Genomic DNA, 25,341 nt, shown 5'->3' with positions numbered 1-25,341 from the left:
GCTGCGCTTAAAATTTCTTTTTTGGTTTGCTACAATGCCTTTTCTGAAACGTTGTCTCCCTCTGCTGGAACACTGACTTCTTTCATTTAATGCCTGCAGACTATAAAAGAGAACCCAACCCAAAAAGTTTGGTTGATTAGTCTGTGGCATTCTGTTAAACTGTTGCTTATGGCGGTCTCTGTGAGCTTCTCAGCGACATTCAGCCAGCCAGGTATCCTGCCTGCAGTAGATGGAATGTGGCAATGGAACGCTGGCTGCGCGTGTCATAATAGGCTCTGAGCCTTTATATACCTGTGCACAGCAGCAGCCACCTTCAGTCTGCTGCTGGACAGCCAGCAGCAGCAGCAGCAGCAGGAGAGGTATGTAATCAGCAGCCCTCCTGCTAAGGGTAGACAGCTGCTCGTTCCACCCCACCCCCCGCCTTAATTGGTTCTCCTCCCTTCCAACGGTGTTGAGGCGGGTGGGAACAGCAGGGGGTGAAGGTGCTGTGTTTAAAGAGGTGGAGTTATGCAGATCTAAAACGCGTGGATTGCAGCAGCAGCAAGCCAAAAAGTGCAGGCATGTAAGGGATCTAGAGGTTGACAACATGTCTTCTTAACGGGAGTCCAGGAGCTCATCTCCACAAATGGACTTTTCAGGATCCTTGGGTGGCTCCGTAGTTTGAAACCAATTCTGGTTATCGCTTCTCGGCCTTTTGGCTAAGATCAAGTGTAGTATCTGTTCTTATCACTTTAATATCTGATACGTCCCCTATCTGGGGACCATATATTAAATGGATTTTTAGAACAGGGAGATGGAAAAAGAGCTTGCTCTGTCCACTCCACGCATTGACCTGGTATTGCAGTATCTCCAGGACCGGTGCACCCCTTCTTTAATGCAGTTTCTAAAATCAGAAAGAATTGAATTCAATGTTTTTTGTTCATTTTGCTTGTTTGTCGGATTTTGGGATGGACTCTTTGGCTTTGCTTTTCTTCTCCTCATTGGATTTTTCATGTTCAAAGTTGCAGAAGCCAGATTACAAGCTCATTTTGGTTCAACTTCAGCAACTGTGCATTGCATTGCCATGTAATGTAATGAAATGCTATCTTTCTAGCTCTCCCTTTTTACTTCCTTTTGGATAAACAGACATATTAGGCAAGCATTTTGGAGCTTTCACCTAAATAACTACATGTGGTGAGATAAGCTGCACAATATAATTGACCTTTCAGTATATTGTTGCACACACACCATCTATTTAGCAAATGCCCTTGTTATCAACAGCAGCCTTTTAAACTCACCTGAGCTAACAGGTATGTGCGCTGGTTACTCTGCTGCGCTTAAAATTTCTTTTTTGGTTTGCTACAATGCCTTTTCTGAAACGTTGTCTCCCTCTGCTGGAACACTGACTTCTTTCATTTAATGCCTGCAGACTATAAAAGAGAACCCAACCCAAAAAGTTTGGTTGATTAGTCTGTGGCATTCTGTTAAACTGTTGCTTATGGCGGTCTCTGTGAGCTTCTCAGCGACATTCAGCCAGCCAGGTATCCTGCCTGCAGTAGATGGAATGTGGCAATGGAACGCTGGCTGCGCGTGTCATAATAGGCTCTGAGCCTTTATATACCTGTGCACAGCAGCAGCCACCTTCAGTCTGCTGCTGGACAGCCAGCAGCAGCAGCAGCAGCAGCAGGAGAGGTATGTAATCAGCAGCCCTCCTGCTAAGGGTAGACAGCTGCTCGTTCCACCCCACCCCCCGCCTTAATTGGTTCTCCTCCCTTCCAACGGTGTTGAGGCGGGTGGGAACAGCAGGGGGTGAAGGTGCTGTGTTTAAAGAGGTGGAGTTATGCAGATCTAAAACGCGTGGATTGCAGCAGCAGCAAGCCGAAAAGTGCAGGCATGTAAGGGATCTAGAGGTTGACAACATGTCTTCTTAACGGGAGTCCAGGAGCTCATCTCCACAAATGGACTTTTCAGGATCCTTGGGTGGCTCCGTAGTTTGAAACCAATTCTGGTTATCGCTTCTCGGCCTTTTGGCTAAGATCAAGTGTAGTATCTGTTCTTATCAGTTTAATATCTGATACGTCCCCTATCTGGGGACCATATATTAAATGGATTTTTAGAACAGGGAGATGGAAAAAAAGCTTGCTCTGTCCACTCCACGCATTGACCTGGTATTGCAGTATCTCCAGGACCGGTGCACCCCTTCTTTAATGCAGTTTCTAAAATCAGAAAGAATTGAATTCAATGTTTTTTGTTCATTTTGCTTGTTTGTCGGATTTTGGGATGGACTCTTTGGCTTTGCTTTTCTTCTCCTCATTGGATTTTTCATGTTCAAAGTTGCAGAAGCCAGATTACAAGCTCATTTTGGTTCAACTTCAGCAACTGTGCATTGCATTGCCATGTAATGTAATGAAATGCTATCTTTCTAGCTCTCCCTTTTTACTTCCTTTTGGATAAACAGACATATTAGGCAAGCATTTTGGAGCTTTCACCTAAATAACTACAGGTGGTGAGATAAGCTGCACAATATAATTGACCTTTCAGTATATTGTTGCACACACACCATCTATTTAGCAAATGCCCTTGTTATCAACAGCAGCCTTTTAAACTCACCTGAGCTAACAGGTATGTGCGCTGGTTACTCTGCTGCGCTTAAAATTTCTTTTTTGGTTTGCTACAATGCCTTTTCTGAAACGTTGTCTCCCTCTGCTGGAACACTGACTTCTTTCATTTAATGCCTGCAGACTATAAAAGAGAACCCAACCCAAAAAGTTTGGTTGATTAGTCTGTGGCATTCTGTTAAACTGTTGCTTATGGCGGTCTCTGTGAGCTTCTCAGCGACATTCAGCCAGCCAGGTATCCTGCCTGCAGTAGATGGAATGTGGCAATGGAACGCTGGCTGCGCGTGTCATAATAGGCTCTGAGCCTTTATATACCTGTGCACAGCAGCAGCCACCTTCAGTCTGCTGCTGGACAGCCAGCAGCAGCAGCAGCAGCAGGAGAGGTATGTAATCAGCAGCCCTCCTGCTAAGGGTAGACAGCTGCTCGTTCCACCCCACCCCCCGCCTTAATTGGTTCTCCTCCCTTCCAACGGTGTTGAGGCGGGTGGGAACAGCAGGGGGTGAAGGTGCTGTGTTTAAAGAGGTGGAGTTATGCAGATCTAAAACGCGTGGATTGCAGCAGCAGCAAGCCGAAAAGTGCAGGCATGTAAGGGATCTAGAGGTTGACAACATGTCTTCTTAACGGGAGTCCAGGAGCTCATCTCCACAAATGGACTTTTCAGGATCCTTGGGTGGCTCCGTAGTTTGAAACCAATTCTGGTTATCGCTTCTCGGCCTTTTGGCTAAGATCAAGTGTAGTATCTGTTCTTATCACTTTAATATCTGATACGTCCCCTATCTGGGGACCATATATTAAATGGATTTTTAGAACAGGGAGATGGAAAAAGAGCTTGCTCTGTCCACTCCACGCATTGACCTGGTATTGCAGTATCTCCAGGACCGGTGCACCCCTTCTTTAATGCAGTTTCTAAAATCAGAAAGAATTGAATTCAATGTTTTTTGTTCATTTTGCTTGTTTGTCGGATTTTGGGATGGACTCTTTGGCTTTGCTTTTCTTCTCCTCATTGGATTTTTCATGTTCAAAGTTGCAGAAGCCAGATTACAAGCTCATTTTGGTTCAACTTCAGCAACTGTGCATTGCATTGCCATGTAATGTAATGAAATGCTATCTTTCTAGCTCTCCCTTTTTACTTCCTTTTGGATAAACAGACATATTAGGCAAGCATTTTGGAGCTTTCACCTAAATAACTACAGGTGGTGAGATAAGCTGCACAATATAATTGACCTTTCAGTATATTGTTGCACACACACCATCTATTTAGCAAATGCCCTTGTTATCAACAGCAGCCTTTTAAACTCACCTGAGCTAACAGGTATGTGCGCTGGTTACTCTGCTGCGCTTAAAATTTCTTTTTTGGTTTGCTACAATGCCTTTTCTGAAACGTTGTCTCCCTCTGCTGGAACACTGACTTCTTTCATTTAATGCCTGCAGACTATAAAAGAGAACCCAACCCAAAAAGTTTGGTTGATTAGTCTGTGGCATTCTGTTAAACTGTTGCTTATGGCGGTCTCTGTGAGCTTCTCAGCGACATTCAGCCAGCCAGGTATCCTGCCTGCAGTAGATGGAATGTGGCAATGGAACGCTGGCTGCGCGTGTCATAATAGGCTCTGAGCCTTTATATACCTGTGCACAGCAGCAGCCACCTTCAGTCTGCTGCTGGACAGCCAGCAGCAGCAGCAGCAGCAGGAGAGGTATGTAATCAGCAGCCCTCCTGCTAAGGGTAGACAGCTGCTCGTTCCACCCCACCCTCCGCCTTAATTGGTTCTCCTCCCTTCCAACGGTGTTGAGGCGGGTGGGAACAGCAGGGGGTGAAGGTGCTGTGTTTAAAGAGGTGGAGTTATGCAGATCTAAAACGCGTGGATTGCAGCAGCAGCAAGCCGAAAAGTGCAGGCATGTAAGGGATCTAGAGGTTGACAACATGTCTTCTTAACGGGAGTCCAGGAGCTCATCTCCACAAATGGACTTTTCAGGATCCTTGGGTGGCTCCGTAGTTTGAAACCAATTCTGGTTATCGCTTCTCGGCCTTTTGGCTAAGATCAAGTGTAGTATCTGTTCTTATCACTTTAATATCTGATACGTCCCCTATCTGGGGACCATATATTAAATGGATTTTTAGAACAGGGAGATGGAAAAAGAGCTTGCTCTGTCCACTCCACGCATTGACCTGGTATTGCAGTATCTCCAGGACCGGTGCACCCCTTCTTTAATGCAGTTTCTAAAATCAGAAAGAATTGAATTCAATGTTTTTTGTTCATTTTGCTTGTTTGTCGGATTTTGGGATGGACTCTTTGGCTTTGCTTTTCTTCTCCTCATTGGATTTTTCATGTTCAAAGTTGCAGAAGCCAGATTACAAGCTCATTTTGGTTCAACTTCAGCAACTGTGCATTGCATTGCCATGTAATGTAATGAAATGCTATCTTTCTAGCTCTCCCTTTTTACTTCCTTTTGGATAAACAGACATATTAGGCAAGCATTTTGGAGCTTTCACCTAAATAACTACAGGTGGTGAGATAAGCTGCACAATATAATTGACCTTTCAGTATATTGTTGCACACACACCATCTATTTAGCAAATGCCCTTGTTATCAACAGCAGCCTTTTAAACTCACCTGAGCTAACAGGTATGTGCGCTGGTTACTCTGCTGCGCTTAAAATTTCTTTTTTGGTTTGCTACAATGCCTTTTCTGAAACGTTGTCTCCCTCTGCTGGAACACTGACTTCTTTCATTTAATGCCTGCAGACTATAAAAGAGAACCCAACCCAAAAAGTTTGGTTGATTAGTCTGTGGCATTCTGTTAAACTGTTGCTTATGGCGGTCTCTGTGAGCTTCTCAGCGACATTCAGCCAGCCAGGTATCCTGCCTGCAGTAGATGGAATGTGGCAATGGAACGCTGGCTGCGCGTGTCATAATAGGCTCTGAGCCTTTATATACCTGTGCACAGCAGCAGCCACCTTCAGTCTGCTGCTGGACAGCCAGCAGCAGCAGCAGCAGCAGGAGAGGTATGTAATCAGCAGCCCTCCTGCTAAGGGTAGACAGCTGCTCGTTCCACCCCACCCCCCGCCTTAATTGGTTCTCCTCCCTTCCAACGGTGTTGAGGCGGGTGGGAACAGCAGGGGGTGAAGGTGCTGTGTTTAAAGAGGTGGAGTTATGCAGATCTAAAACGCGTGGATTGCAGCAGCAGCAAGCCGAAAAGTGCAGGCATGTAAGGGATCTAGAGGTTGACAACATGTCTTCTTAACGGGAGTCCAGGAGCTCATCTCCACAAATGGACTTTTCAGGATCCTTGGGTGGCTCCGTAGTTTGAAACCAATTCTGGTTATCGCTTCTCGGCCTTTTGGCTAAGATCAAGTGTAGTATCTGTTCTTATCAGTTTAATATCTGATACGTCCCCTATCTGGGGACCATATATTAAATGGATTTTTAGAACAGGGAGATGGAAAAAGAGCTTGCTCTGTCCACTCCACGCATTGACCTGGTATTGCAGTATCTCCAGGACCGGTGCACCCCTTCTTTAATGCAGTTTCTAAAATCAGAAAGAATTGAATTCAATGTTTTTTGTTCATTTTGCTTGTTTGTCGGATTTTGGGATGGACTCTTTGGCTTTGCTTTTCTTCTCCTCATTGGATTTTTCATGTTCAAAGTTGCAGAAGCCAGATTACAAGCTCATTTTGGTTCAACTTCAGCAACTGTGCATTGCATTGCCATGTAATGTAATGAAATGCTATCTTTCTAGCTCTCCCTTTTTACTTCCTTTTGGATAAACAGACATATTAGGCAAGCATTTTGGAGCTTTCACCTAAATAACTACAGGTGGTGAGATAAGCTGCACAATATAATTGACCTTTCAGTATATTGTTGCACACACACCATCTATTTAGCAAATGCCCTTGTTATCAACAGCAGCCTTTTAAACTCACCTGAGCTAACAGATATGTGCGCTGGTTACTCTGCTGCGCTTAAAATTTCTTTTTTGGTTTGCTACAATGCCTTTTCTGAAACGTTGTCTCCCTCTGCTGGAACACTGACTTCTTTCATTTAATGCCTGCAGACTATAAAAGAGAACCCAACCCAAAAAGTTTGGTTGATTAGTCTGTGGCATTCTGTTAAACTGTTGCTTATGGCGGTCTCTGTGAGCTTCTCAGCGACATTCAGCCAGCCAGGTATCCTGCCTGCAGTAGATGGAATGTGGCAATGGAACGCTGGCTGCGCGTGTCATAATAGGCTCTGAGCCTTTATATACCTGTGCACAGCAGCAGCCACCTTCAGTCTGCTGCTGGACAGCCAGCAGCAGCAGCAGCAGCAGGAGAGGTATGTAATCAGCAGCCCTCCTGCTAAGGGTAGACAGCTGCTCGTTCCACCCCACCCCCCGCCTTAATTGGTTCTCCTCCCTTCCAACGGTGTTGAGGCGGGTGGGAACAGCAGGGGGTGAAGGTGCTGTGTTTAAAGAGGTGGAGTTATGCAGATCTAAAACGCGTGGATTGCAGCAGCAGCAAGCCGAAAAGTGCAGGCATGTAAGGGATCTAGAGGTTGACAACATGTCTTATTAACGGGAGTCCAGGAGCTCATCTCCACAAATGGACTTTTCAGGATCCTTGGGTGGCTCCGTAGTTTGAAACCAATTCTGGTTATCGCTTCTCGGCCTTTTGGCTAAGATCAAGTGTAGTATCTTTCGAAAAGGCGGTTTTGGATGTTGGCCGCCCTAGTAGATTGATACATTATGCACACTGGGGTTTAGGCGCTTGTTAGTACGCCAGGTGGCTAATATAGTCATCTGGTGGAAAGCATGGCCCCCCAGGATCGACGCCATTGGGCCGGGGAAGATCGAAAGCCCGAAGTGTGAAGTGCCCCAGGAGTGGTGACCCTGGGGTGCCTTAACTCACTGGGATTGGGAACCCCACTTGAGTTTATGGCACATTTGCACAAGCACTTCAAATTTTCTTTCTTCGCACACACCCTTATTCCGGGCCTTCTGGCCTTAGGATGGGGAATTTTTCAATTCCCGGTCGAAGGTCCGGGCAGTATTATACTGTGAAACCTTCACTATTTATTTAATTTCTTTGTCACTGTGTGTCCACTTATTCACGTGTGTCACGTCCTACTAGGATTTTGTCGGGATGCGGTTCCCTTACGGGTTCCTCTCTTGGCAGGTCTAGGGGGGGAGTGTGTGGCCATCAGGTTCCGCTCCCCCCTGAACCCCCCTGGCTCTCCTCTTTCGGGAGGAGAGCGTTGTTGGCTCCCCTCTTCCGGGAGGGGAGCACAGTCTTTGGCTCCCAGTGCTTTGCTCGGGTGAGAACTCGGGCAGGTGCTGGGGGTAAGATTGGGTCGCCTCTGGCTTCGGCTGGAGGTGGCTTTTTGTCCCTGTTCCTCGCTGTGGCCTTTTGGCTCGGAGGGACGGGGAATGGTTTGGGGGACCCTTCTCCTTTTGGAGAGGGTTTCAAGAAGACCAGCATCCTAGTGCACTTTTTTTGTGGCACTTGTCACTTTTTTAAGCGCACTCGGGTTTTGTACACGAATTCGGGCTTTCGAAAAAAAAAAAAAAAAAATCTGTTCTTATCAGTTTAATATCTGATACGTCCCCTATCTGGGGACCATATATTAAATGGATTTTTAGAACAGGGAGATGGAAAAAGAGCTTGCTCTGTCCACTCCACGCATTGACCTGGCATTGCAGTATCTCCAGGACCGGTGCACCCCTTCTTTAATGCAGTTTCTAAAATCAGAAAGAATTGAATTCAATGTTTTTTGTTCATTTTGCTTGTTTGTCGGATTTTGGGATGGACTCTTTGGCTTTGCTTTTCTTCTCCTCATTGGATTTTTCATGTTCAAAGTTGCAGAAGCCAGATTACAAGCTCATTTTGGTTCAACTTCAGCAACTGTGCATTGCATTGCCATGTAATGTAATGAAATGCTATCTTTCTAGCTCTCCCTTTTTACTTCCTTTTGGATAAACAGACATATTAGGCAAGCATTTTGGAGCTTTCACCTAAATAACTACAGGTGGTGAGATAAGCTGCACAATATAATTGACCTTTCAGTATATTGTTGCACACACACCATCTATTTAGCAAATGCCCTTGTTATCAACAGCAGCCTTTTAAACTCACCTGAGCTAACAGGTATGTGCGCTGGTTACTCTGCTGCGCTTAAAATTTCTTTTTTGGTTTGCTACAATGCCTTTTCTGAAACGTTGTCTCCCTCTGCTGGAACACTGACTTCTTTCATTTAATGCCTGCAGACTATAAAAGAGAACCCAACCCAAAAAGTTTGGTTGATTAGTCTGTGGCATTCTGTTAAACTGTTGCTTATGGCGGTCTCTGTGAGCTTCTCAGCGACATTCAGCCAGCCAGGTATCCTGCCTGCAGTAGATGGAATGTGGCAATGGAACGCTGGCTGCGCGTGTCATAATAGGCTCTAAGCCTTTATATACCTGTGCACAGCAGCAGCCACCTTCAGTCTGCTGCTGGACAGCCAGCAGCAGCAGCAGCAGCAGGAGAGGTATGTAATCAGCAGCCCTCCTGCTAAGGGTAGACAGCTGCTCGTTCCACCCCACCCCCCGCCTTAATTGGTTCTCCTCCCTTCCAACGGTGTTGAGGCGGGTGGGAACAGCAGGGGGTGAAGGTGCTGTGTTTAAAGAGGTGGAGTTATGCAGATCTAAAACGCGTGGATTGCAGCAGCAGCAAGCCGAAAAGTGCAGGCATGTAAGGGATCTAGAGGTTGACAACATGTCTTCTTAACGGGAGTCCAGGAGCTCATCTCCACAAATGGACTTTTCAGGATCCTTGGGTGGCTCCGTAGTTTGAAACCAATTCTGGTTATCGCTTCTCGGCCTTTTGGCACGATCTGTAGTGGATCCTGTCATTGGGCTAAAGGTGACCTGTGTGGAGGTTGCTGCTCTCGGCCTTTTGGGTTTACCCAATTGCTGCTATTGGGAGTGGTGGACCAAAGCTGGGAATACCCTTTTATCGCTGGTGGACGGTCTTTTCTTTGTGTAGTGGTGGACGGTCGGAGAGGAGGTCGGAATCCAGAGACGTTTGGCGATCCTAGGAGGTGTTTTTCTTCATTTTTTTCCTGGTGTTATCTGTGGAAAGAAGGAAAGAAGAGAATATGGAGTCCAGGAGGAATACTGGAGGTAGGAGGACTGATCAAGGGGGAAATCCCAATGACTATTTTCACGAGGAATACCCGCTTAAGGACACAATTAGGTTTGTGGTGTCTCCTGGTCATATTCAAGAGAAGGATGCGACTTTTGTCTATGAGAAGATTTGCAGCTTTTTGAAAATTGAAAAAGACGAATATTATTGTTTTCAAAGTTTCTTTTCAAGGGGCTTCCATGACGTTACTTTAATGAGAAGTTCCCAGTGTGAACGGGTATTTTCTCTTTATGAAATTAATAAGGAGAATGCGCTGTTCGAGGGGGTTAAAGTAATCCCCTCGTTTCAATTTTCATTTAGAATCTTGACAGTCCACATGTTCAGCCCTTTCATTTCTGATCAGGAGGTCCTGTGTTTTCTTAGTACTTACTGTGAGAAGGTGATTGAGAAGGGAAGAGGAAAAACGCAATTTGGGGTATGGAATGGGAAAAGAACTTATTTGGTGGCTTTCAAAAAAGATCCTGATGTAGAGGGTGGTGTACTGAGGCCCCCGCCGGTCGTTTTTATAAACCGTAGCCGTGGGTATTTATTTTTTGCGGGGATGCCTGAATATTGTAGAAAATGTCGAATATATGGCCATAATGACAATGGTTGCAAAAAGTGTTCAGAATGTCCAGGAGCTGGACATCAGGAGGAAGATTGCCCTGCAAAGAGGAATCAGAAGGGCGATGAAGAGATGGATACCGTGCCTGGAAGTCAGCAACAAGGAAAAGCTGATGAGGACATGGAAGGAACAAGGAATGAGGAGGAGGATCTGAGGATGGAGAATGAAAGGAAGGAGAAAGAAAAGGTGGAAAAGGAGAAGAAGAAGGCAGAGAGGTTCAAGAAAATGGAAGAGGAATATAAACAGAATAAAGAGGAGAAGAGTCGGGTGGAGACTGAAAAGGAAGTGAGGAAGAGAGAAGAACAGAAGAGAGAAGAAAAGAAGAAAGAAGATGAGAAGAAAGAAGATCAGAAGAAAGAAGAGCAGAAGATAGAAGAGCAGAAGGGAAAGGAACAGAAGAAAGAACAAAAAAAGGAAGAAGAGGGGAAGAGACATTCTGTGTTATTTGAATTGGGTAAAATTATACAGAAAATCCCGCCGGCAAGTAAAGTGGGAATCATGCAGAAAACTTTACCTCTGGTGGAGCCGTTACCTTCTGGGTCTCAGTCCGGTGGTCAGTCGTGTACTCAGGTCCAGATGGACTGTTCGGATAGAGTTCTGAAAAGAAGGGTAGAAGAAGTTGGAGAGGTGAATATACTAGGTGGAGGGAAAGTGAAAGCTATAGAAAAAGTAGATGTAGCAAAGGACATTGTAGTCTCCAGTTCAGATGAGCAGGAGATTCAAGATTTTTCTACTTCAGACGAGGGTGATGGGGCATGCCCTAAGAATGGCAGACCAGGATGATCCAATTTGCTTCCCTGAATGTTCAGGGGTTAAATAATGAACAAAAAAGAGTTGCTCTATATGATTTTTTAGGATTGGAAAATTTGGACTTTATTTTTTTACAGGAATGTAACCTAAGAAAATCTGTTGATTATGATTTTTTTAAAGAACATTGGTGTGGAAAAGCTATTTTTTCAGGTGGGAATGAAAATAAGAGTGATGGAGTTGGTTTCTTATGTAGTCAACACTGGGACATAGTGGATTATGAGGAGATATACCCGGGTCGAATTCTAAAAGTGGAGATCAAAAAACGTAATCTGATAATTAAATGCTTCTGTGTCTATGCCCATCCTGTTAAAAGCAGAAGGACAGAATTATTTGAAATTTTACAGATGTTTTTAACTGGGTCGGGACCAATAATTGTCAGTGGAGATTTTAATTGTCATCTGAATAGCAAAAAAGACAGCTCCGTTACGGTTTTAAATGGTATTATTTCTGCTAGTAACTTGCAAGATGCATGGGTTGCTTGTGGGAGAAACAAAGATGAAGAAGTAACATGGTCGAGTAATCGTGCTAGTTCTAGAATTGACTATTTTTTTATATCTACCCATTTTAAATGTGACTCTTTTAATTCCGAATTAAGCTGCTTCTCTGATCATAAATTAATAAGATGTGTTGTTGATTGTAATAATGTAGAAAACAGGAAATCCACGCATTGGAAACTAAACACTTCTCTGTTAGAGGACAAGGAAGTAGTTTTAGAGTTTTGTACATTTTATAAAAAACTGAGATTGAAGAGGAGGAGTTTTAAAGATGTTCTGGAGTGGTGGGATTTTTTTAAAAGAGAAACTAAGGTATTTTTTATTAAAGTGGGTAGAAGAATGGCCAGAGAGAAGAGAGAACAATATCGGTTGTTGAATGCTAGGTTACAATGTTTTTATACTTTCAGGAATAATGGAAATAATTTTGACGAAGAAATTGAGTGTGTTAAAAGTCAAATACAAAAAATTTTACATGAAAAAGGGAAAGAGATTATTTTTAATGCTAGAGTGAGAGTTTTGGAAGAAGATGAGAAATGCTCCAAATTCTTCTTTAAAAAAATTGTTGGGAAAAAAGACTTTATGGAAAATGTGGAAGGTGAAATTGTACTGGAAGGAAAGATTAAGAAGGTGGAGGAATTTTATAGTGATTTATTTTCAGAGAAAAAAAGTGATGGCGTTTTGAGGGATCATTTTTTGAATAACCTAAAGTATGCCTTTTCAGAGGAGGGGAAAGAGGTTTTAATTAGTGATTTTACGATTAATGAATTATGGGAAACAATCAAATCCTTTGCAAATTCTAAAACCCCGGGTATGGACGGTTTGCCTATAGAATTTTATAAGTGTTTTTGGAGTTTTTTAAAAGAAGATTTTTTTGAGTTATTTTATCATGTAATGTGTTCATGTTGTACTCCAGGGTCATGGGCAGAAGGGTTGATAGTGTTACTTTTTAAAAAGGGGGAAAAGAGTCTTATCAAGAATTGGAGACCTATAACTCTTCTTAATGCAGACTACAAAATTTATGCGAAAATACTTGCAAACCGTTTAAAAAAGGTAATATCTATGGTAATTGGAGGGGAGCAATCATGCGCAGTTCCTGGGAGAAAAATTACAGATTCACTTTTATTGATAAGGGACGTGATATGGGATTTTAAAGATAGGGCACAAAAACTAGCATTGATCACATTAGATTTTGAAAAGGCATATGATAGAGTATCACATTGTTTTTTATTTGAAGTTTTAAAGAAAATTGGTTGCCCGGAAGAGTTTATTAATCGTATTAAATGTTTATATGATTTATCTTTTAGTAAAGTGTCTGTTAACGGGTTTTTATCTGGAAGTATTAAGATAACTTGTGGCGTTAAACAGGGCTGCCCTTTGTCTCCTATTTTATTCATATGTGCGATAGAACCTCTTTTAAGTGCTATTAGAAACGATAAGGTGGTGGATGGAGTGTTTCTACCGGGAAATAATAATGTACCTCTTAAGTTTGTGGCATATATGGACGACGTAACAGTATTTGTGAGGAGTATGAGAAGTTTTAACAGAGTTTTAAGGACAGCGGAATGGTTCAGCGGTGCTTCTGGTTTTAAGGTTAACTTTGAAAAATCAGGGGTTTTATCAATTGGTGGTTTTATGATTGATGGGGCTTGTAGGCTTTTAGTGGTTCCAGAGATAAAAATTTTAGGGGTATTCTTTTCATCAAATTGTGGGAATATTAAGAATTGGGAATCACTTTTGGAGCGTGTAAGAAAAAAGATCAGCCTGTGGAAGCTAAGATGCTTGTCGATGGAAGGGAAGATATTAGTGATAAGACAAGTGCTTTTACCCTTGATTTTATATGTTGCCGTTGTTTTTATACCACCGGACTCTGTAATGAAGAAGATTATTAAGGAGTGTTTTAATTTTTTCTGGGGTACAAAGATGGAGAGGGTTAGAAGGGAGGAGTTGTATAAGAAGAAAGAAGATGGAGGGAAGAACTTCCCAGATATTAGAAGGTTTTTATATTGTAAATATCTCTCTTTGTGTTTTAATGTTCTGGTTGGCGAAGAATCGAATCTGAAAGCTATTTTAACATATAACTGCGTTTTTTTTATAAGGAAATATAAATGGTGTGTGATGGATCTGAAGAAACCCCATAGATGGCTACCTCCAGAACATTATATAATTTTGGAAAGAATAATGAGAGAATTTAACTTGATGTGTGGGGGATGTGAAATACTAACAAATCATAGGAAAATTTTAAAGTTTTTGGAGAATAGAAGTTATACATGTACGGTTGACCAATTCTCATCACAATTATCAAAAGAAATTTGGCTACGGGTTAATGTGCCATTTATTGCAAATGAGCAAAAGGATTTATTATGGAACATCATAAAGAAGTGTCTTCCAACTAAAGATTTTAATCATAGGAGAGGGTTGGTGAGGAATTCTCAGTGTCCGAGGCATGGTTGTATAGAGGACGAGACGTGTTTACACATCTTTTGGAATTGCGACTTTGCACAAAGGGTTTGGAGGAAGATAAGTACATTGGTTGGAGTTGTAAGTAGTCTTAGGTCTTTTGATTTTAACTTAATATTTTATGGAATTGGTATAAGAAATGTAGACTTTAAAGTGGTTTGGCTAATTGTTTCTGTAGTTAAAATGGCTTTATGGAAATGTAGAAATATTTTATTGTTTAAAAGGACCATGTTATCTGTTAATGATTGTATTAAACTTAGCTTTAGTTATTTATTTATCTACTATTGGAAAGATAGGAAAGATGTAGGTATAGAAGAAGCAGAAAAAATCTGGAGGCAGAAGGAGTGGAATAATATTTTGGATTAATAGTTCGTATTAGTATAAATGTTTCTACTTACCTTTTCTGTGTTTCACGGTGATGATTTCTTGGATTTAGTCTTAATTTCTGTGAAATATGAAAGACATAAATCATTTAATTTCGAAATCTGAGTGAAAAAAAAAAAAAAAAAAAAAAATCTGTTCTTATCAGTTTAATATCTGATACGTCCCCTATCTGGGGACCATATATTAAATGGATTTTTAGAACAGGGAGATGGAAAAAGAGCTTGCTCTGTCCACTCCACGCATTGACCTGGTATTGCAGTATCTCCAGGACCGGTGCACCCCTTCTTTAATGCAGTTTCTAAAATCAGAAAGAATTGAATTCAATGTTTTTTGTTCATTTTGCTTGTTTGTCGGATTTTGGGATGGACTCTTTGGCTTTGCTTTTCTTCTCCTCATTGGATTTTTCATGTTCAAAGTTGCAGAAGCCAGATTACAAGCTCATTTTGGTTCAACTTCAGCAACTGTGCATTGCATTGCCATGTAATGTAATGAAATGCTATCTTTCTAGCTCTCCCTTTTTACTTCCTTTTGGATAAACAGACATATTAGGCAAGCATTTTGGAGCTTTCACCTAAATAACTACAGGTGGTGAGATAAGCTGCACAATATAATTGACCTTTCAGTATATTGTTGCACACACACCATCTATTTAGCAAATGCCCTTGTTATCAACAGCAGCCTTTTAAACTCACCTGAGCTAACAGGTATGTGCGCTGGTTACTCTGCTGCGCTTAAAATTTCTTTTTTGGTTTGCTACAATGCCTTTTCTGAAACGTTGTCTCCCTCTGCTGGAACACTGACTTCTTTCATTTAATGCCTGCAGACTATAAAAGAGAACCCAACCCAAAAAGTTTGGTTGATTAGTCTGTGGCATTCTGTTAAACTGTTGCTTATGGCGGTCTCTGTGAGCTTCTCAGCGACATTCAGCCAGCCAGGTATCCTGCCTGCAGTAGATGGAATGTGGCAATGGAACGCTGGCTGCGCGTGTCATAATAGGCTCTGAGCCTTTATATACCTGTGCACAGCAGCAGCCACCTTCAGTCTGCTGCTGGACAGCCAGCAGCAGCAGCAGCAGCAGGAGAGGTATGTAATCAGCAGCCCTCCTGCTAAGGGTAGACAGCTGCTCGTTCCACCCCACCCCCCGCCTTAATTGGTTCTCCTCCCTTCCAACGGTGTTGAGGCGGGTGGGAACAGCAGGGGGTGAAGGTGCTGTGTTTAAAGAGGTGGAGTTATGCAGATCTAAAACGCGTGGATTGCAGCAGCAGCAAGCCGAAAAGTGCAGGCATGTAAGGGATCTAGAGGTTGACAACATGTCTTCTTAACGGGAGTCCAGGAGCTCATCTCCACAAATGGACTTTTCAGGATCCTTGGGTGGCTCCGTAGTTTGAAACCAATTCTGGTTATCGCTTCTCGGCCTTTTGGCACGATCTATCAGGTTTACCTGTGTGGTCTTGCCTGTGAGGTGCTCTTGGTACCCTTTCTCTCGGCCTGGGGGGATCGTTCCTCTTCGGAGGGACTTAACCCCCCTGCTGCTATTGGGAGGAAGGATTAGTCCGGGAGCAACGGGAAGGGATCCCATGAAGGCTTGCGCCTTTCAGAGAGAAGAGTCGGTACGTTCCTGAGTGAAGGATGCCGGCAACGCTCACATATTCATCGGGTGATGCCCGGATGCGGAACACCGTGAGGATTGAAGTTGGAGCAGGATCGAGGACGGAGAAGAACTTGGACTACATCTGCCATAGGATTCTGCTTGGAGTTCTGGAGTTTCGGCGGGAAGACATATTCTGCTTCCAGGACAATGAGTACAAGGGGACTTACACCATCACCTTCAAGAGCCAGGGATGCTGTCACCAACTCGTACAAAAGGTAAATGAGAAAAACTACTTAGATGAATTGGATGGACTAACCTTTTGTCTCTTGTATGCCTATGACGAGATCCCTATCGTGGTGCATTTCCCGAACCCCTTTGTGGAGGCTGCAGACATCTCGACCTACCTTATCCGTTATTGTGATGATCTGAGATACCTGGGCACTGTGAAGAACGCGGTAGGCTTCTGGTGCGGCAAGAGGAGGTACATGGCCCGTCTAAAGAGGGACCCAAGCGGAGTGGGAGGAATGCTACACCCTCCCTCAACATTTGTGATCGGTAAGAGCAGAGTCTACTTATTTTACCCTGGAATGCCGGTATGTTGCAGGAACTGTGGACAAATGGGTCATACCCAAACGTCCTGCATGGGCAGGAAAGTAGACCGCTGCAATAATTGCAGCTGTTACGGACATTTAATGAAGGACTGTCCCGCTGGGAGGAAATGCAATCTTTGTGGTGAGGCGGGGCACATGTTCCGAGGATGCCCCAACAGGACCAGGACCAGGACCTACGCAGAAGCTGCATCTTCTGCAGCTGAGCCGATGCGCCCGCCGGTCTTCACTGGCGGGCCGGCGTCGGAGGGCGGTTCGAAGGGCGAGAAGGCTGGGATGGAGCAGGGAGCCGGAGGCCCCTCTGGGGCGGCCCCTGCATCGAAGTCCCTTAACGATGGGCGGACCTCGCATGGACCGGAGCGGAGGGGTCCTCCTTCTGGGAGGGTATCCTCCGTGTCGATGGTTCCCGATACCGATCCTGTTGGGCTGGAGTGTGGTGCCCCTGTGCGGTTGGCTACAGGGGACCACGCAGCGATGGCCTCAGGATCTTCCAGGGCGATTAGCCAGCCAGATGAGGGGGCTTTGCTTCTAGGTGGCGAACATCAGGGAATCTGTGTTGGTGATCTTATCCTGATGGACCAGTCTCTCCCCCTGGAGGAGGTGGAGGAAGAGGAGGACTGCACCAGTGACCTAGTGGAGTCTGCCCCGAAAAAGAGACGGAATGTCGAAGCCCCAGCGTCTCCTGGAATGTGGCTGGGAACCGTGACCTACGAGGGGGCAACCGCCGGCTCACAGAATATCGAGTCATTTGGGTCCTCTAGCCCGGATGTCCTGGAGCAATTTGGCATACAGGGCTTTGAGTCAGGTGTCCTCATGGAAGATCCACCACCCTGACCTATGAATGCCCACATTAAGACTTGTCTCACTGAATGTGAGGTCATTAAAGAGCCCAGTTCGTAGGGCTGCTCTATTTAAGTACTTAGAAACCACTGACTTTGACATATGTTTATTACAGGAATGCGGGATACAACATGCACTAAATTATAATGACATCAAGACAGATTGGAGACTGGGGCCCTCCATCTGGTCTGGCTCCAATGACAACAAGTCAGCGGGGGTGGGCTTCCTCTGTCGTGGGAGAAATATTGCTATAAATACTGTCACAGAAATAGTACCAGGCAGAGTGGTTTTAGTGCATTTTAAATTTAATGGTTTTACCCTACGTGTAATGAATGTTTATGCTTCCCCTGATAAGCAAGAGAGAATTAATTTATTTGGGATATTGCCATTGTACTGTACTGGGTCATCTCCCCTGATCGTAGGGGGTGATTTTAATTGTCTTTGTGCTAGTGAACAACGAGCGGGGGGTGACCCTTTACGCAAATTGGATAAGTCATGTCATCTATTGAATGATTTTATAACTGATTTTAAATTATGCGATGCGTGGAGGTCACTCCTGCCGACGGACCCTGGTTATACGTGGTCCGGAAGAGGGGTGTCCTCCAGGATCGATTTTATTTTCCTATCAGATGATTTTAACCCTGTAAAATGTGTTTTAACATCAAATATATTTTCTGACCATAAGGGCTTGGAGGTGCACCTAGAATACCGGGATGAACAGAGGGTCAACAGGGGCCTCTGGCGTCTAAGTACTTACCTGCTGGAGGACCCTCTGATTCGACAAGACTTTGGTAAAGCCTATCAAGCCTGGCGGCGACAAAAACCTTCTGATGCCCCTATGGTAACCTGGTGGGAAAATTTGAAAAAAAAAGTCAGAATGTTTTTTATAAAAGCAGGGAGACGTAAAGCTAGAGAGAAAAAAAGATGTTTTAGTGATCTTAACACCAAACTGCAAACACTTTTTAAATTCAAAGAGCTAGGGGTGGAGGTGGGAGATGATATTGCTGGCCTAAAAACTGAAATTCAGAACTGCATAGACACAAAGGGGAAAGAGATTATTTTTAACTCTAGAGTGCAGCACTTGGAGGAGGGGGAGAAGTGCTCTCGCTTCTTCTTCAAAAAAGTCATGGATAAAAGAGAAGTGATCACAAATCTAGAGGGTGAAACATCTATGCAGGGAATGTTGAATGCTACTTTTAACTTTTATAAGCATCTTTTTAGTAAAAAGTGTATAGATGAGTCCTTTTTATCTGATGCTCTTAATGATCTCGATTTTAAGTTACATTTTACAGACCAGGAGTTTTTAGAACGCGATATTGTTTTAGAGGAATTATTTTATGTTTTTAAAAGTTTCTCTAAGGGCAAAGCACCTGGGTGTGATGGACTACCTGTAGAGTTTTATCTTACTTTTTGGGACATTTTAAAAGAGGACCTTTTTATGCTTTTTAAAGAAGTTTTTATTTGTGAACAGTTGCCATTTTCGTGGAGGAGAGGAGTGGTGTCTTTGATATATAAAAAAGGTGATCGCAGTGCTCTAGCGAATTGGAGACCCATAACTCTCCTAAACGTCGATTACAAGGTACTTGCTAAGGTGGTTGCAAACCGGCTCAGGAATGTCATTGCCAAACTAATCCAGCCTGAGCAGGTTTGTAGTGTACCAGGCAGAAGTATTTCAGAGGTTTTAAACGTATTAAGGGATGTAATTTGGTATTCCAGAGACCGGGGTCAAAATGTAGCTCTTTTAGCCCTAGATTTTGAAAAAGCTTTCGATAGAGTCTCTCATAGATTTCTTTTTAGAGTTTTAAAAAGAATGGGTATCCCTAATATGCTTTTAAATTGTATTAAGATTTTATATAAAAATTGTTTTAGTCAAATTTCTCTTAATGGCTTTTTAACAGATGGAGTTCCCCTTGAGTCCGGAGTGAAGCAGGGATGCCCCTTGTCGCCCATCCTGTTCATCTGCGCCATGGAGCCCCTGCTGAGCGCAATAAGGAGAGACAAAGTGATTAGAGGGGTTCCTGTTCCTGGCGGAGGTGGCAGTGATGTGAGAGTCTTTGGCTACATGGATGACGTGACGGTTGTGTGCGTGGACCCTGCTTCCCTCCGGAGGGCGGTGTTGCGCATTGATTTTTTTTCCCAGGCATCCGGTTTTAAACTTAATTTAAATAAATCTGAATGTCTGACTTTGGGATCCTGGGACACCGCCCAACTCACGCAGCTCACTATAAAACGAGACAATGTAAAAATTCTTGGAGTTGTTTTTAACGAGGAGAATGTGGGAACTCAAAGCTGGGAGAATGTCATAGAAAAAATGTCAAAGAAAATATCATTTTGGGGTTTGAGGTCCCTAACAATGGAGGGGAAAATTTTAATTATAAAATCAGTGTTGTTACCCCTCATACTGTATATAGCTATGGTGTACCCCCCCTCTGATGTTTTAATTAAAAAAATGACTAGGATGATCTTTATGTTTTTATGGAACTCCAAAATGGAAAAATTAAGGCGAGAAATAATGAGGAAGAATAAAATGAACGGCGGAAGGGATGTCCCCGACTTACATATTTATTTGTATTTAAATTATTTCTGCTTTTGTTTCAAACATTTTAATGGTAATAGTGCGCTAAGTTATTTTTTAAAATATACTTGTGGGATGATTTTTAAAAGATGGTTTAAGTTGTCGTTGAATTCCCCTGTTTTACTATGCCCCCCCAAACACCAAGCAATCTTAGAAAAGACTGTTCGATTTTATAGCCTTGGTGATTTTAATATGGACATTTTTAAAGACCGCAAGAAGCTTTTATCTTTTCTGAGGAGGAATGAAGATGTGGCCCCCATAGTAAATTTCTCAGAAGATAGATCGAAGCAAGTTTGGAAGAATGTCTTCGGGAAATTCTTAGCAAATGGACATAAGGATATCGCATGGATGGTGGTCCACCAGTGCCTCCCCACCAGAGAGTTTCAACACAGGAGAGGCCTGGTGGCCAGAGCAAAATGCCCCAGAGACTCATGTGTTTATGACGAAACCACCTTGCACCTTATGTGGAATTGCCCATTTGCACAGGAACTTTGGCACAAAGTTGGGATTCTTTTAAAATGGACTTGCGGTTTAAGAGATTTTAACCATGAATATGTTTTATATGGCCTTTTTAAATGTCCGACCCCTCAACAGTATTGTATATGTTGGTGTATGATTAACTGTTTTAAAGACGCCCTTTGGAAGGCACGCAATATCTTACTTTTTAAACGTGATGCTATTTCTGTGAAGGATTGTCTTAAAATTGCTTTTAGCCAGATGTATATTTATTACTTGAGGGATGTCAAATGTATTGGGAGAAGGGATGCCAATCGTATATGGGGTTTTTATGGGTGGAATTCTGTGTTTTATTAATGTACTGTTTGTGTTGTTGTTTTTGATTGTAAACCATCTTTTACGCACTTAGTAAAATATGTTGAAACCTGATCTGTTCTTATCAGTTTAATATCTGATACGTCCCCTATCTGGGGACCATATATTAAATGGATTTTTAGAACAGGGAGATGGAAAAAGAGCTTGCTCTGTCCACTCCACGCATTGACCTGGTATTGCAGTATCTCCAGGACCGGTGCACCCCTTCTTTAATGCAGTTTCTAAAATCAGAAAGAATTGAATTCAATGCTTTTTGTTCATTTTGCTTGTTTGTCGGATTTTGGGATGGACTCTTTGGCTTTGCTTTTCTTCTCCTCATTGGATTTTTCATGTTAAAAGTTGCAGAAGCCAGATGACAAGCTCATTTTGGTTCAACTTCAGCAACTGTGCATTGCATTGCCATGTAATGTAATGTAATGCAATGCTATCTATCTAGCTCTCCCTCTATACTTCCTTTTGGATAAACAGACATATTAGGCAAGCATTTTGGAGCTTTCACCTAAATAACTACAGGTGGTGAGATAAGCTGCACAATATAATTGACCTTTCAGTATATTGTTGCACACACACCATCTATTTAGCAAATGCCCTTGTTATCAACAGCAGCCTTTTAAACTCACCTGAGCTAACAGGTATGTGAGCTGGTTACTCTGCTGCGCTTAAAATTTCTTTTTTGGTTTGCTACAATGCCTTTTCTGAAACGTTGTCTCCCTCTGCTGGAACACTGACTTCTTTCATTTAATGCCTGCAGACTATAAAAGAGAAACCAACCCAAAAAGTTTGGTTGATTAGTCTGTGGCATTCTTTTAAACTGTTGCTTATGGCGGTCTCTGTGAGCTTCTCAGTGACATTCAGCCATCCAGGTATCCCGCCTGCAGTAGACGGAATGTGGCAATGGAACGCTGGCTGCGCGTGTCATAATAGGCTCTGAGCCTTTATATACCTGCGCACAGCAGCAGCCACCATCAGTCTGCTGCTGGACAGCCAGCAGCAGCAGCAGCAGGAGAGGTAATTAATCAGCAACCCTCCTGCTAAGGGTAGACAGCTGCTCGTTCCACCCCCCCCCCCGCCTTAATTGGTTCTCCTCCCTTCCAACGGTGTTGAGGCGGGTGGGAACAGCCGGGGGTTGAGGGTACTGTGCTAAAAGAGGTGGAGTTATGCAGATCTAAAACGCGTGGATTGCAGCAGCAGCAAGCCGAAAAGTGCAGGCATGTGAGGGATCTAGAGGTTGACAGCATGTCTTCTTAACGGGAGTCCAGGTGGCCATCTCCACAAATGGACTTTTCAGAATCCTTGGGTGGCACCGTAGTCGGAAACCAATTCTGGTTATCGCTTCTCGGCCTTTTGGCTAAGATCAAGTGTAGTATCTGTTCTTATCAGTTTAATATCTGATACGTCCCCTATCTGGGGACCATATATTAAATGGATTTTTAGAACAGGGAGATGGAAAAAGAGCTTGCTCTGTCCACTCCACGCATTGACCTGGTATTGCAGTATCTCCAGGACCGGTGCACCCCTTCTTTAATGCAGTTTCTAAAATCAGAAAGAATTGAATTCAATGCTTTTTGTTCATTTTGCTTGTTTGTCGGATTTTGGGATGGACTCTTTGGCTTTGCTTTTCTTCTCCTCATTGGATTTTTCATGTTAAAAGTTGCAGAAGCCAGATGACAAGCTCATTTTGGTTCAACTTCAGCAACTGTGCATTGCATTGCCATGTAATGTAATGTAATGCAATGCTATCTATCTAGCTCTCCCTCTATACTTCCTTTTGGATAAACAGACATATTAGGCAAGCATTTTGGAGCTTTCACCTAAATAACTACAGGTGGTGAGATAAGCTGCACAATATAATTGACCTTTCAGTATATTGTTGCACACACACCATCTATTTAGCAAATGCCCTTGTTATCAACAGCAGCCTTTTAAACTCACCTGAGCTAACAGGTATGTGAGCTGGTTACTCTGCTGCGTTTAAAATTTCTTTTTTGGTTTGCTACAATGCCTTTTCTGAAACGTTGTCTCCCTCTGCTGGAACACTGACTTCTTTCATTTAATGCCTGCAGACTATAAAAGAGAAACCAACCCAAAAAGTTTGGTTGATTAGTCTGTGGCATTCTTTTAAACTGTTGCTTATGGCGGTCTCTGTGAGCTTCTCAGTGACATTCAGCCATCCAGGTATCCCGCCTGCAGTAGACGGAATGTGGCAATGGAACGCTGGCTGCGCGTGTCATAATAGGCTCTGAGCCTTTATATACCTGCGCACAGCAGCAGCCACCTTCAGTCTGCTGCTGGACAGCCAGCAGCAGCAGCAGCAGGAGAGGTAATTAATCAGCAACCCTCCTGCTAAGGGTAGACAGCTGCTCGTTCCACCCCCCCCCCCGCCTTAATTGGTTCTCCTCCCTTCCAACGGTGTTGAGGCGGGTGGGAACAGCCGGGGGTTGAGGGTACTGTGCTAAAAGAGGTGGAGTTATGCAGATCTAAAACGCGTGGATTGCAGCAGCAGCAAGCCGAAAAGTGCAGGCATGTGAGGGATCTAGAGGTTGACAGCATGTCTTCTTAACGGGAGTCCAGGTGGCCATCTCCACAAATGGACTTTTCAGAATCCTTGGGTGGCACCGTAGTCGGAAACCAATTCTGGTTATCGCTTCTCGGCCTTTTGGCTAAGATCAAGTGTAGTATCTGTTCTTATCAGTTTAATATCTGATACGTCCCCTATCTGGGGACGATATATTAAATGGATTTTTAGAACAGGGAGATGGAAAAAGAGCTTGCTCTGTCCACTCCACGCATTGACCTGGTATTGCAGTATCTCCAGGACCGGTGCACCCCTTCTTTAATGCAGTTTCTAAAATCAGAAAGAATTGAATTCAATGCTTTTTGTTCATTTTGCTTGTTTGTCGGATTTTGGGATGGACTCTTTGGCTTTGCTTTTCTTCTCCTCATTGGATTTTTCATGTTAAAAGTTGCAGAAGCCAGATGACAAGCTCATTTTGGTTCAACTTCAGCAACTGTGCATTGCATTGCCATGTAATGTAATGTAATGCAATGCTATCTATCTAGCTCTCCCTCTATACTTCCTTTTGGATAAACAGACATATTAGGCAAGCATTTTGGAGCTTTCACCTAAATAACTACAGGTGGTGAGATAAGCTGCACAATATAATTGACCTTTCAGTATATTGTTGCACACACACCATCTATTTAGCAAATGCCCTTGTTATCAACAGCAGCCTTTTAAACTCACCTGAGCTAACAGGTATGTGAGCTGGTTACTCTGCTGCGCTTAAAATTTCTTTTTTGGTTTGCTACAATGCCTTTTCTGAAACATTGTCTCCCTCTGCTGGAACACTGACTTCTTTCATTTAATGCCTGCAGACTATAAAAGAGAAACCAACCCAAAAAGTTTGGTTGATTAGTCTGTGGCATTCTTTTAAACTGTTGCTTATGGCGGTCTCTGTGAGCTTCTCAGTGACATTCAGCCATCCAGGTATTCCGCCTGCAGTAGACGGAATGTGGCAATGGAACGCTGGCTGCGCGTGTCATAATAGGCTCTGAGCCTTTATATACCTACGCACAGCAGCAGCCACCTTCAGTCTGCTGCTGGACAGCCAGCAGCAGCAGCAGCAGGAGAGGTAATTAATCAGCAACCCTCCTGCTAAGGGTAGACAGCTGCTCGTTCCACCCCCCCCCCCGCCTTAATTGGTTCTCCTCCCTTCCAACGGTGTTGAGGCGGGTGGGAACAGCCGGGGGTTGAGGGTACTGTGCTAAAAGAGGTGGAGTTATGCAGATCTAAAACGCGTGGATTGCAGCAGCAGCAAGCCGAAAAGTGCAGGCATGTGAGGGATCTAGAGGTTGACAGCATGTCTTCTTAACGGGAGTCCAGGTGGCCATCTCCACAAATGGACTTTTCAGAATCCTTGGGTGGCACCGTAGTCGGAAACCAATTCTGGTTATCGCTTCTCGGCCTTTTGGCTAAGATCAAGTGTAGTATCTGTTCTTATCAGTTTAATATCTGATACGTCCCCTATCTGGGGACCATATATTAAATGGATTTTTAGAACAGGGAGATGGAAAAAGAGCTTGCTCTGTCCACTCCACGCATTGACCTGGTATTGCAGTATCTCCAGGACCGGTGCACCCCTTCTTTAATGCAGTTTCTAAAATCAGAAAGAATTGAATTCAATGCTTTTTGTTCATTTTGCTTGTTTGTCGGATTTTGGGATGGACTCTTTGGCTTTGCTTTTCTTCTCCTCATTGGATTTTTCATGTTAAAAGTTGCAGAAGCCAGATGACAAGCTCATTTTGGTTCAACTTCAGCAACTGTGCATTGCATTGCCATGTAATGTAATGTAATGCAATGCTATCTATCTAGCTCTCCCTCTATACTTCCTTTTGGA

At 43.5% G+C, this 25,341-nt stretch overlaps 11 non-coding genes and 1 pseudogene across 11 annotated transcripts; all 12 read left to right on the top strand.

Annotated features, from left to right (window-relative positions):
• Positions 1-678: 678 nt before the first annotated feature.
• Positions 679-869, top strand: LOC141226209 (U2 spliceosomal RNA). The gene has a single exon (XR_012293433.1). It is a non-coding gene; the product is annotated as a U2 spliceosomal RNA (small nuclear RNA).
• Positions 870-1,990: 1,121 nt separating this feature from the next.
• On the top strand, positions 1,991-2,181 carry LOC141226100 (U2 spliceosomal RNA). Its single transcript, XR_012293328.1, has one exon. It is a non-coding gene; the product is annotated as a U2 spliceosomal RNA (small nuclear RNA).
• A 1,118-nt stretch (positions 2,182-3,299) lies between these two features.
• LOC141226208 (U2 spliceosomal RNA) lies at positions 3,300-3,490 on the top strand. Its single transcript, XR_012293432.1, has one exon. It is a non-coding gene; the product is annotated as a U2 spliceosomal RNA (small nuclear RNA).
• A 1,118-nt stretch (positions 3,491-4,608) lies between these two features.
• On the top strand, positions 4,609-4,799 carry LOC141226207 (U2 spliceosomal RNA). Its single transcript, XR_012293431.1, has one exon. It is a non-coding gene; the product is annotated as a U2 spliceosomal RNA (small nuclear RNA).
• A 1,118-nt stretch (positions 4,800-5,917) lies between these two features.
• On the top strand, positions 5,918-6,108 carry LOC141225955 (U2 spliceosomal RNA). The gene has a single exon (XR_012293186.1). It is a non-coding gene; the product is annotated as a U2 spliceosomal RNA (small nuclear RNA).
• Positions 6,109-7,226: 1,118 nt separating this feature from the next.
• LOC141226387 (U2 spliceosomal RNA) lies at positions 7,227-7,318 on the top strand (annotated as a pseudogene).
• Positions 7,319-8,112: 794 nt separating this feature from the next.
• LOC141226320 (U2 spliceosomal RNA) lies at positions 8,113-8,295 on the top strand. Its single transcript, XR_012293522.1, has one exon. It is a non-coding gene; the product is annotated as a U2 spliceosomal RNA (small nuclear RNA).
• Positions 8,296-14,585: 6,290 nt separating this feature from the next.
• LOC141226291 (U2 spliceosomal RNA) lies at positions 14,586-14,783 on the top strand. Its single transcript, XR_012293503.1, has one exon. It is a non-coding gene; the product is annotated as a U2 spliceosomal RNA (small nuclear RNA).
• Positions 14,784-20,961: 6,178 nt separating this feature from the next.
• Positions 20,962-21,151, top strand: LOC141226290 (U2 spliceosomal RNA). Its single transcript, XR_012293502.1, has one exon. It is a non-coding gene; the product is annotated as a U2 spliceosomal RNA (small nuclear RNA).
• A 1,121-nt stretch (positions 21,152-22,272) lies between these two features.
• Positions 22,273-22,463, top strand: LOC141225954 (U2 spliceosomal RNA). Its single transcript, XR_012293185.1, has one exon. It is a non-coding gene; the product is annotated as a U2 spliceosomal RNA (small nuclear RNA).
• Positions 22,464-23,584: 1,121 nt separating this feature from the next.
• Positions 23,585-23,775, top strand: LOC141225970 (U2 spliceosomal RNA). Its single transcript, XR_012293201.1, has one exon. It is a non-coding gene; the product is annotated as a U2 spliceosomal RNA (small nuclear RNA).
• Positions 23,776-24,896: 1,121 nt separating this feature from the next.
• On the top strand, positions 24,897-25,087 carry LOC141225952 (U2 spliceosomal RNA). Its single transcript, XR_012293183.1, has one exon. It is a non-coding gene; the product is annotated as a U2 spliceosomal RNA (small nuclear RNA).
• The last annotated feature ends 254 nt before the right edge of the window (positions 25,088-25,341 follow it).

The sequence above is a fragment of the Phyllobates terribilis genome, unplaced genomic scaffold (genome assembly GCF_046119375.1).
Source record: "Phyllobates terribilis strain yellow unplaced genomic scaffold, ASM4611937v1 Scaffold_414__1_contigs__length_1644244, whole genome shotgun sequence".
Taxonomy (NCBI): Eukaryota; Metazoa; Chordata; class Amphibia; order Anura; family Dendrobatidae; genus Phyllobates; species Phyllobates terribilis.
This window is presented reverse-complemented; position numbering and strand designations above follow the sequence as displayed.